The sequence below is a fragment of the Cupressus sempervirens genome, chromosome 7, assembly GCF_028749045.1.
Source record: "Cupressus sempervirens isolate cs-2001-9-10 chromosome 7, ASM2874904v1, whole genome shotgun sequence".
Taxonomy (NCBI): domain Eukaryota; kingdom Viridiplantae; phylum Streptophyta; class Pinopsida; order Cupressales; family Cupressaceae; genus Cupressus; species Cupressus sempervirens.
The window spans coordinates 27,356,833-27,367,671 of NC_143124.1; positions in this window are offsets into that span (position 1 = coordinate 27,356,833).

Consider the following 10,839-nt stretch of genomic DNA (forward strand, 5'->3'; position numbering starts at 1 on the left):
GTTACCAAATTCTAGTGTTATGTGTTGTTGATGCATGTATTAGTTTCATGTTTATTTGATGTGTTTACATGCATGCAATTTACTTTCAGTTAAAAGTTTTATTGGTTAAAGTGTGATACTTCTAATTCACCCCCCCTCTCATAAGTATTATTTCCATATTTGAATATCCCAACAAGAGAACCATTACAAATTAATTAATATATATATTCAAAATCTATTTAAGTAATGATGAAATCTAATATTCAATCTAATTATTAAGTATATATGTATATTTCCAAGAAAATAATTATATCTTATTAATATATGTCATAGTGATAATAATTTTCCAAGATTTATTACTCAACTATTAAAATCATATTATCTATACGACCTGGTAGTCAAATCATATTTTGTACCAATAGTCAATCTCAATGGAAGAGATGACACCCCTTTAGATGAGGGTCATATGAAATGAGGCAACGTTACACTTATAATCTATTCCAAAACTCCAAATTATAATTTTGAAGTGATTAAATAATGTAGCCTAAAGGGGACATGACAAGTGGTATAAGAGCATGATCCTACTAGCCTAAAGGGTAAAAATAGAGCTAAGATCTGCACACAAAAATGAACCAAACTAATTATGGACATAAGTAAAAGAAAATAAGATTAGTATTGGTTTTTGAGGAATAAAAATCCTCACAACAAAATGGAGAAAGGGAGCATTGCATATTGATATGGTGATCAAAAGAGGTTATCTTCTAATTCATTTTTAGAATTTTTAATAAGATGATAGGGAGGTTGGATGAATCACTCATTGATTCATGATCTTGGCCTTCTTACAAGACCCTAAGGGTGTCTTTTTCACACCACTTGCCACCTACAGGACATTTACTACCTAAGGATCCCCTTTTTTCATAACCAACCCAACTATCAATAAAGATTACTCTATAATGCCAAAACTTGATGGATTCATAATTCCTTCACCCTAGCCCTTATAGAAAGCATAAAGGTTCATAAACTCCAGATCTTGAACTAGGCCTTGCAAAGGTATGGAGGTATTGTCAAAAACTTCCACTCAACCAATTAGTTGTGTTTTAAGTCCCAACAAGTTCATCTTCCCATTAGATCTCTTCATTTCTTCTCAAATAGGCCTAAAAGGCTAATAGCCTCAATTATGTCTCCTATAGCGACAAAATAGGGTTTTTCTCCTATGGATTCCAAAAGAACCCTGCTATCTTTTTTAGGTTTCTTTGTTCGTTTTCCATCCCCTTAGATATTTTTGGGGTCTTGGGGCCATACCCTTCCATCCATTACCTTAACCCAAATTAGGTGAGAATTGGACTTTTTAGGCTTAACTGGCTACCTCAACAAGCAAGACTGTTTTGCAATTTTTATAGGATTGGTATGAACCTCTCTCCTTCATGGGATGATGGTAATACTTCCTTATTCTATTTCCAAAAGGAATTTTCCTTTAGCTTTTCTCCTTTGCAAGATATGCTCATTTCTTTATGGTTTTCCCTTAGCCAAACTCACCACAAGCTCACCTAGGGCAAGACCTTAAAAATAGTTGGTCTACATTTGAGAGTCCTTTCTTTTGTACACATAATGTACATTGAGTCTACTCACTATTGCCAATATTGTGTATAGATTGAATGGTGGGAAAGTGTGTTAGAGCTCCATCTTCAAGAATTGCTTGGACAAAAGTAGTGACAATGTAGAACCAAAGTAATTTCAGAAAAGGTAATTAAAAAGATCAAAATATCTATCTACCATTACATAGATTCAAAAAAATGTGAAACAAAAGATGCTTAAGTGACAATACAAATCTTAAACTCCTAACTACCTACTGTCATAAAAAACATAGGATTTCCACACAAAATAGCTTCAAATGCTAATTGTAAAAACTCTCATTCCATACAATGAACTTCCAACCCTTCTCATAGGTCTTTTCTAGCCTTATATAGGGTGATTAGGTGATTACTTTCCTCTTAGGAATCCTTTCCCACGCTTTGCTACTTTCTTGCCAAAAGAGCAACTTTTAAAAGTTGCAAAGTTGCAAAGTTTCACAATGCAATGTTTGCAACTTTTAGCAAATTTCCTCCAATTTGGTCAAATGACCTTCAAACCCTCTCAAACTTAACCAGAAGCCTTATCAAATATAAACATTGTTAGCATGAATGCTGATGGTATTCCTTTGGGGGAGTATCCTAATCATTGGCGAGCATGTGGTAGTATTGACTTGTTGCATTCATGATTGTGTTTGTCATTGATGTTGACATAGTAGTAACTCTGTCAAAACTGGCAAAGTAACAAACAAGTATCATGGTCATACAAATAGAGGTTTGATGTTTTGATGAGAAAAAGTTATGGGCATGTTTCACATTGTGTCTTGATGACATGGTTAAGTTCACGTAATCTAAGTCTAAGTTATACAGAAGTTATAAGTAATTTATAGAGAGTAGTACAGAAATAGAGTACATGTAAAGAAATTTCTAATGATTGCATTGTATCTTCTAACAGAGATATAATCTGGATATGTGAAGTTAGACAATGATAGAAGATAGTCTAATGGTGACATCTACAAGTTTGCAAGCCCTAAAGTCGCACGTGTGAGAAGTTGTATAGACTCTGATTTGACACTACTATTGTAATTGCAAAATAATTAATTATCTTAATATAATTAATTGGGAAATCCTCAAGGCCAACTCAAGGAATTATTTTGAAGATATGGTATAAAGGAAAGTATTTTATTTTACTGTAAAGTGTGGTTAACAATATCAAGTGTGAAGTGTTCAAGGAAGTACGAACAAGAATAGAGTGTTTGGTGGATGTGAGTAAACAATCCAAGGGATTATTGGATAAGAAGTTTGTGTTTGGTAACAAGATTAGAAGGAGCTGAAGTCTAGTTGACAAGATAGAGAAAGAAGAAATATTAGTACAGTTGAATTATTTAGCACCATGATCCTTTAGTTAGCACCTTACTGCTAGATGTTAGATCTTCTCTTTCCTAATGTATCCTTGATCCTTCTGATCAGATATGTCTCCTCTGTCCTCTCTCTTCTTTGTTTAGTTATCTCTAACCAATTCTACATTTTATACCTCTATCTCAACCTCTTTAGCCACCATGAATGCCCTCTTGCTTCTTAGCATTTGTCTCCCTCAACAACTCTGGGCTCACACCAACTTTTTAGGGTTTTTCCTCCTTATATAAGCATCTTCATGGGTAGGCTAGGGCTTGATCAATGGTTGTGGTTGATCCATATTGTCACTTGTTTCATCACTTTTTCTTATTGGTTGCATTTCATACATAGGGATTCATAATAAATATTCGTACTTATCTTCTAGAATCATAAAAAAATCCTTGGTTTGGCCCAAAAATTGTTTACATAGAATTTTGTGACATTACAAATAATTATGCCAAAAATTGTTTACTTGGCAACCAAAGGCTCGGATGCTCGACACTCGCTATATCTTCAATGTTGTAACCCAGCTTCTAAATGACTCAGCATACACTATTTACTTGACACCTAAATCATTTACTCGACACTCGAGTGACTTAGCACATACTATATGCTCATCACATACTAGTGCTTGGCACTAAGTATATTGTTTGACATGCACTATTTGACAACTTATGCTCGGCTTACTCTTTGTGCTCGAGTTGCACTATAATTCTACTAGAGTATGACTTACGTGTTTTGTCACTTCCTTGTCAAAACCAAAATGAGATCAAGATGGTGGATTGTATATTCTAACAATTGGTATCAAACCATCAAGTCCTTGAACAAAATGTTTTAAAACTTTTGGAGATCAATCACAAGTCATTTCAAAAAAAATAGTCCTAAGTTTGATGGAGTTAACTATGATAGCTAGAAAGAGAAGATGAAGACTCATCTATTGTGTATGGGTCTAGGATAGTAGATTTTGATAAAAGATGGAAAAACAATTATGGAAGAAGATAAGCTTCAACAATGTAGTAAAGAAAAGAGAGATATGTACATGTGCAATATCAGAGCTAGAGAAGCCTTATTAATAGCTCTTCCTAAGAATAAATACATTTAGGTAAAATCTTTGGCAACATCCAATTTAATTTGCAAAGCATTAGAATCTACTTTTGAAGGAGATACACACACAAAAAGGATAAGATTGTAGAATTGGATATGTAAGTTTCAAGATGCTAAAAAGATGGAAGATGAATATGTAAGAAGCTATGTTGGTAGGATATTTGAGATTGTTGTAGGAATCAAACCATATGGTGGAACCATGGAAGAAGATTGGGTTGCATGGAAGATCTTGAAAACTTTGACATCAACATTCAAGCAAGTAGTACAGATTATTGAACTATTGATACATTGTAATAAGAAGTTTTGTAGGGATTTTTCTTGGAAGATTTGAAGTAGCAGAAGTAGGTTTGTGATAGTCTAGAGAATTGACAAGAGTTGAGACAACTTTTAGTGCCTTAAGTGTTCAGCCAACGTTGTCACTAGTACATTTGAGACCATTTTTCGACCATTATTGGTCAAAATTTTGACCCACTTTTCGACCAAAATTTGACCAAAGTCGACCAACCCATTGGTCAGAATTTTTCTGATCGAAATTTCGACCAATACTTTGGTCGAAAAACGTCCATAGCCATTGTGCAAGTTTTGTTAGGAATTGGTCAAAATTTTGACCAAACAAGGTAGAAATTTTGACCAAAGAAGGTAGAAAATCTTGACCAAGAAAGGTAGAAATTTTGACCAATTAAGGTCGCAAATTTTGACCATTGAAGGTGGAAATTTTGACCAATGAAGGTCAAAAATTTTGACCATTGAAGGTAGAAATTTTGACCAATGAAGTTAAAAAATTTTTACCATTGAAGGTAGAAATTTCGACCAATGAAGTTAGAAATTTCTACCAACGCGTGTGTGTAAATTTTTTTTTGGCATTCTATAAAATAGTTCACATGCCTTGCGTATGATATGAGATTTTGCATGCATCCTACACTCTCTCATCCGACTGATGATGTATTACGGAGAGTGATCTGAAACGATGATGCTAAAACACACACAATCAAATCCAAAATGAACTTGCATTACAAATGGATTGTGGAAATTTGATATTGTTGATTTTGCATACATGTCTACCAGGACAATCACAACTTAAACATATATATGTTTAAGTTGTGATTGTCCTGGTAGACATGCATATATGTTTAAGTTGTGATTGTCCTGGTAGACATGCATGCAAAATCAACAATATCAGATTTCCACAATCCATTTGTAATGCAGGTTCATTTTGGATTTGATTGTGTGTGTTTTAGCATCATCGTTTCAGATCACTCTCCGTAATCCATCATCAGCCGGATGAGAGAGTGCAGGATGCATGCAAAATCTCATATCATACGAAAGGCATGTGAACTATTTTATAGAATGCCTAAAAAAATATTGACAGTAACTAATATGCTTCTTCATTAATATGCCCGATACAATAAGAAAACTTGGCAACTGTGCGCAGCAAGTTATACACTAAAAGGAAATCATTTAGGAGATACAGAATTTGAACAACCATATGTTAAGATTCTACAATTTGTATCACTTTCCTAAGTCTGACAGTTGAGAATAAGTTCATCATCCTCCCTACAGTATGTTCCAATGGCCTGCACATCCACAAAAGTTCTAGCATCTCAAATTTGTAGAATATGAATTGTCACTCTCCAGGTCATCTCGCCAAGTCACTCCCACCCAGTCACCTCAGTGAGTTGACTCTTTTAGTCAGCTCACTAAGTCTATTGTTCAAGTACACATGCCAGGTCGGCTTGCCAAGCCAGCCCACCAAGTCATGTCACCAAGTTGACTGTTCGAGTACGCTCACAAAGTTGACTCTTTAAGTTCGCTCATCAAGTCACCCCACCAAAGCGCCTCATCAAGGTCAGTCTTTAAGTCCACTCACCAAGTCAGCTTGCCAAGTCGTCGCAACAAGTTGACTCACCATCTCGCCTCACCAAGTGGACTTGCTAAGTCATCTTGCCAACTTGCCCCACCAAGTCAACTGTTCAAGTATACTCACCAAGTTGACTCTTTGAGTTCGATCATCAAGTCACCCCACCAAAGTGCCTCATCAAGGTCAATCTTTAGGTCCACTCATCGAGCTTTCTCAACAAGTTAGCTCGCATCTCTAAGTGTCCTCGCTAAGTTGGCTTGCCAACTTGCCCCACCAAGTTTCCACTTTAAGCCCACTCACCATGTTAGATCGTTAGGCCGGCTCCCCAAGTCAGCTTGCCAAGCTGAAAATTAAAGTACGCTTACCAAGTCAACTCTCTAAGTTCACTCACCAAGTCTGCCCCCTAGGCCAACTCTCTAGGTCAGCTCACCAAGTCACCCCCACTTGCCCCACCAACTTGCCACTTTAAGTTGACTCGCCATGTTAGCTCGCCAGGCCGACTCCCCTAGTTAGCTCGCCAAGCTGACAATTCAAGTACACTCACCAAGTTGACTCTTTATGTTCGCTCACCAAGTCTGCCCCCTAGGTCAACTCACCAAGTCACAAACTTATCTTATCTTGTGTAAACATGGTTGTTAAGTTTTGTTTTGCCAAGTCTTGTACTTGTGCTTATCTAGCATTGTAGGAGATGTTCATACTCTTGACTAACTTATTTGGGCCTAGAATGACCAAAAAAAACAATTCCAAACTCCTTTTTCCAATCACTTTCCAAACTACTTGTATATTTCTTTGCAGCCCTTTTTGTAATTAGCCCTCCTATGTAGGTTTTTGATCATTATCTTGCAAACTTTCTTAACAACCTACAAGACAAACAACAATTTAAGATACCCATTTGGACTATGTAAAGGGTTTTGCTGGTTTAGACCTTTGATACTGCCTGTACAACACATTTCCCAAAAATAAGGGTTTTGTGGCTTTACAAAGATCTTTGCAGTATCCTGCAATGCTTTTGACCACTAATGTCAATAAGTCATAATATTAGTAACAATTATGAAGCTATCTGTTACTGATACTAACTCAAATAAAAACCAATGCACCAGAGAAGACCTATGAAGTATACTTAAGAGTGCCCTCAGCTATTTTTAATACATTTGAGGACACAGAGGAATAGAAAAGAAGCATAAAATAGATATCTTCACTGCTACTCATAATAAACAGAAGACATACTCAGCCATGGTTGCATGATATAATCACAATGTTACACCCATTAATAAATAGTATGAAATGCTTGCTATAACAATAATCAATATAGTCTTAATCAAAAAAAAAAAATTAATGTTGCCTCAAAATAACCAATATTTAAGAGAATTATATGAGAGCTTCTAAAAGAAGAATGATTTTTCACCACCCACACCACCCAATTTACAAAAATAAATTCAATGTAATAATGTGATCAAATGTATATAGAATGGAAATCTCTCCAGACTAAAGGCATGCTTACGGATTACAAAAAAAAGAACCTAATGCCCACACTTATTCTCAATATGGTAGAATGAGTTGCAATCAACTCTGTTGCTCTGATAATAAAACTTCTTGGAACAGATTAAATTACTCAGAAGTTTCACAGACATCAGATTCGGTAGCTGTATAACTATTAATTGAAAGGAAAAGCTTATAATGCTCCAACAACAAAATTTACAATATCTTCGTATTGATTGGTATCCATGTACATTTAAATGAAGCAGAGAAAATGAAATTGGTACATATAAGAACTTCTAAAGCTGAAATGTATACATCGAGCACCAATATAATTCTAACAACCAATTCCAATGGCACACCCCCAACATCACTTGAGGAAAGGAAACAAACAATTAAGTATGCATACATCACAGACTTAAGAATTAAATTGCAATACAATAGTCCCATAGAATAAAAACCATGCACTGAGTCATGTCAACGAACCTAGAAATTCCTTGTGGCAGTGGCAACGCAACAGATACAACATTCAGTTGATTTGAGAATCCATTTGCTGAAGGGTTCACTGGCTGACCTTGACTCTGATTTGTCTGATACTATGGTACATGGTGTCACCTTTTCTGCTCCTGATTCTTGGGCTTGTCACTTGAAGGTGAACTTCCTAGCAGTCTTTGAGAAGCACTAGGTGAAGGTTGAGCCTTTTTTGCTTGATAATAATATTTTTTTTGCTTGTGCTGAGGATATCTGTTTGGGTAGGAACCATTTGTCACTATCGCCCACTGCTGAAGTTTCTGGAAAAATTCTTCTACAGGAGGAGTGGAGGAGGCATCTTTTGGTGCCTATATTGACAATCAGCTCCATTCGGATAGATACCATGTTTATACCTATTAAACAGTAAAATTAAACATTCATTTAGTACTATTACCATTTAGGTTCCAAATATATGACAAAAAAATCTTAATCACTAGCATGAATGTAAGAAATATTCTTGATCAATGATTGGAATCATAGCACAATCAAAGACCAAAATGGTAATTCAATATATTGTACACAATTATTTCTTAATCAGTCCTTTCTTGTAATTATCTCTGACAAAATAGGATAAGCCATATTCTTCAACAAGACACTAGCAAAAAACTGATATAAAATTTAATGAAATACTCAAAATAAATTATCAGCACATCTAATGATCTGCTGGTAAAAGCTATGAGTGCTAATCAGAAAACGTGCTACCACACAGCCAGTTTATTGAGTATAGAACAAACGTTTAGATTAGAAGCTAAGATTGTTTGAACAGAGCTATATCAATTTAGGTCCATAGTTTACAAACACATAAAGTTCTTGCTGGAGGTGTGATTTTTCCTGCCAGAGACTCATGGATCAAATCAGTGGAAGAAATTCATAGTTTTCTCAGTGGGAATCAACAAATTTTGCCAACTTATCTCATGGTAAATAGCACCACAAATCTGCAAAAAAAACAATTTTATGGTTCTTTTCATATTTTCCAGATCAAAAAGTAATTTCATGACAAAGAGGAGTGACAAGGAGCAAGCAGAAGAGGAGGAAGATTTGTCACCTTGTTAAAAAGATTTTTTAAGCAAATGGTAGGGTTTATAAATGATTTTATTTTTTTTCCTAATTTTCAAATGAATGTCCAATGTTTTAAAGTTCTTAGTTTTCCATTTTTTGTTGTTTCATTTTCCTATAGTTATTTCATTTCTAAAATTCTTCTTGTTTCATTTTCTAAATCCTTGATGTTTCATTTTCTGAATTGTTGTTGTTTAACTTAAACTTTTCAGTGTAACCTGGGTGCACGCACCTGCCCTAAAACCCCCCTGCCCTGGGTGCACGCACATAGTTTTAGTAGTGTACAATGCACTGCCAACATTAGCAACTCCATAGGACTAAATTACACCATACCTTTAGCGACTTAAAAAAGTGAATACAACAATTCCATACCTATGCTCTTGTCAACTAAATCATAGTTTGCAAAGCTATATATATATTTGGTATAGTCGCAGATGCATGTACTGAACAAACTTTTAAAACATGGCAAACTAAACATAATTAAAAATGAGAAAGCTGGCAAATGCCTCCAAAGCAATAAAAAATGATATGTCCAAAATTGATAGAATTCAGAAATTATTAACTGCAATGCTCATATTTAACCAAATCCAGGACCTGAAGCCAGTGGATATCATAATGCATGAGTGTCCAACAACATAGTTCACAACTCATCACTAAACAGATACTAAACATAATCCTAAGTAAAAATCACCAGTGAGCTAGAAGATGGGGGTGTCATAGATGCTGTAGGAGGCCTTTGTGCAGGAAGAGGCATCCTCATATTGTTCATCTGTTATAAGAAAATGACCTAGCAGTGAGGAATGAAATAGGAAAAATAGTCACATGGATAGCAAACATGCACAAACAGTGAAAACAATAGATCAACATGCAATAATCAATGAGTCTCAAACATAACAGGGTCTTGAGAAATGTGATTGCTACAACAAAACACCCAGCATCGCAACAAAACTTGTTTCCAAGTGAAAAAATTTCTCAAATACAAATTACATAATTAAAATTTCAAAATTAACTTACTCCAACTGCTTTCACAAAATGAAAGAGTGCACATTTTATAGAAGGTGCTCCAAATGGATACATAAGTGTTGTGCAACAATTCCCACAGTTCACATGTGCAACCTGATTTGTTGTTTCAAATGCACATTGTCCACTACCAAATTATTATAAAAATCAATAGGACATTTCAGAATAACATAGTGAATTACTTCTACTAGCTGGAAATATTTTGGCAGAATTACTGAATTTTTTAAGTGACTAATACAAGGGGTAAACATAGAGATATAAGATGTGAAAGCTGCAACATACCAACCTGCACCTACTTATTTATCATTCAGTGAAAACAAAAAGAACTAATCACCCTTCCCATCATTAACACCCAACACATTGCTGCTGCTCCTCAACCCTAATGCTTGTTAGAACTTTACCTGCTAGCCTAACAATCTCATCCTCATAGCCTAACAATCGCATGAGAAATCCCCCTTCAAGCCCCTTGATATCATGTTCACGTTCATCATCAAGAGGGAGAGATCCTATGGATGACCGTCTTGGCCCTCAGGCCTTACTGTCATCGAATCAGTTCAACGCTCTCCTCATAGATGAGGAGATTCATGACTCTTAATGATCTGTCGTATATAGTGATGGAATGTGAGGGGATTAACAATCTCATCTCACAAGTATTAGTTCAAACAGTTCATCTTGAATATCCAAAAAAATGTCTTAATGCTTCAAGAAGTGAAAAAGTCAATCTCGTCTTGATGCCTTGCTTGCTATAATTTGGCAAGAGGCCCATTTTTTCCATACTAACCACTCGGAAGGTAGTGGAGGGGTTGTGTTGTGTCTTGCTCCTTAGTTAGCCAAATCAATCATGGCCTTGGA